Consider the following 2,101-nt stretch of genomic DNA (forward strand, 5'->3'; position numbering starts at 1 on the left):
CATATGGACAGAAAAACAGAGAACAGGACTACCAAGACCTACAGGATTAAATAAACAAGACCTGGAAGGTGAGATCATATTAAATATCTCATAACAAATGTATAGCCTTAAAGCTAGCTAACAAGCTAACGGATACAGAGGAGGCATTTCCCAAAACGTAACCGTTAAAAAATGGAACCTTCACAACAGCAGCTTAGTGGGCGGAGCCTGGCTGACCGGACAACAAAATATCCTGATGACATCATAAGTGAAGCAGGAAGAAAGAAGCACAGACAGCGGTAACTGAGGGAGGTGCCAGAGACCCTGAGAGCTGAGCACCAGCAGCTAGACAACAGAGAGGTCAGAGGTCAGAGCTACTCTTCTACACCCCGCTCAACCCAGTACCACTGCTATACTGCCCCACAGCACCTACCACCCCCCTTCCAAACCCCAAGACCCCCCTCCAGCCTCCAAGACCCCTGGCAGGACCCCCACACACAGGGCATCAGTGTCTCTCCAACGCATCCAGGATTGTTTGTCCTCCCCAGAAATGGAAATCGTAGAATTTAAAGAGAACAAGCGATCAGAGGAGGATGCTCCACCAGATCAGAGGAGGATGCTCCACCAGCTCAGAGGAGGATGCTCCACCAGATCAGAGGAGGATGCTGAACCAGCTCAGAGGAGGATGCTCCACCAGATCAGAGGAGGATGCTCCACCAGATCAGAGGAGGATGCTCCACCAGATCAGAGGAGGATGCTCCACCAGATCAGAGGAGGATGCTCCACCAGATCAGAGGAGGATGCTCCACCAGAGCAGAGGAGGATGCTCCACCAGATCAGAGGAGGATGCTCCACCAGAGCAGAGGAGGATGCTCCACCAGATCAGAGGAGGATGCTACACCAGCTCAGAGGAGGATGCTCCACCAGATCAGAGGAGGATGCTCCACCAGATCAGAGGAGGATGCTCCACCAGATCAGAGGAGGATGCTGACCAGCTCAGAGGAGGATGCTCCACCAGAGCAGAGGAGGATGCTCCACCAGATCAGAGGAGGATGCTACACCAGCTCAGAGGAGGATGCTCCACCAGATCAGAGGAGGATGCTCCACCAGATCAGAGGAGGATGCTCCACCAGATCAGAGGAGGATGCTGAACCAGCTCAGAGGAGGATGCTCCACCAGAGCAGAGGAGGATGCTCCACCAGATCAGAGGAGGATGCTACACCAGCTCAGAGGAGGATGCTCCACCAGAGCAGAGGAGGATGCTCCACCAGATCAGAGGAGGATGCTCCACCAGATCAGAGGAGGATGCTCCACCAGATCAGAGCTGAAATGGAGGTGTTGAAGGAGGAGAACAGGGCAACCATGGAGCAGCTCGGAGAAACCGTGAGGGAGCTTGGACGAGACAATGAGGCCCTCAGAGAGGAGCTGCACCAGGTGAGAGACACACACCTGCTCCACCTCAGACAGAAACACAACAGCCCCCCACCAGACCACTGACACTGGCTCCCAGACTGAAACCAGCAACCAGACAGACAGACAGATAGACAGACAGACAGACAGACAGACAGACAGACAGAGACCCAGATCAACAGCGTGGACCCCTGCCCCCCCAGCCTGCAGAGGAGCAGAGCTCCGCCACTGCTCCATCTTGAGGAAAGGACAACTTGGCTTCCTACCAAATCACCACACTACTGATCATGTTTACACCCTACACACCCTCACTGATCACATACACCAAAACAAACAAAAGAAGATTTTTGCATGCTTTATTGATTTAAAAAAAGCATTTGACTCAATCTGGCAAGAGGGACTATACTATAAAATTCTCCAAAGTGGTAAAGGGGGTAAAGTTTATGACATCATCAAATCAATCTATATCAAAAACAAGTGCCCAATAAAAATTGTCAAAAAAAGGACAGACTTCTTCAGTCAAGGGCAAGGGGTTGGCCAGGGATGCAGCTTACCTCCACCCTCTTTAATGTCTACATGGAGGAGCCAGGGATGCAGCTTACCTCCACCCTCTTTAATGTCTACATGGAGGAGCCAGGGATGCAGCTTACCTCCACTCTCTTTAATGTCTACATGGAGGAGCCAGGGATGCAGCTTACCTCCACCCTCTTTA

This window comes from Zeus faber (assembly GCF_960531495.2).
Source record: "Zeus faber genome assembly, chromosome: 15".
In the NCBI taxonomy this organism is placed as follows: domain Eukaryota; kingdom Metazoa; phylum Chordata; class Actinopteri; order Zeiformes; family Zeidae; genus Zeus; species Zeus faber.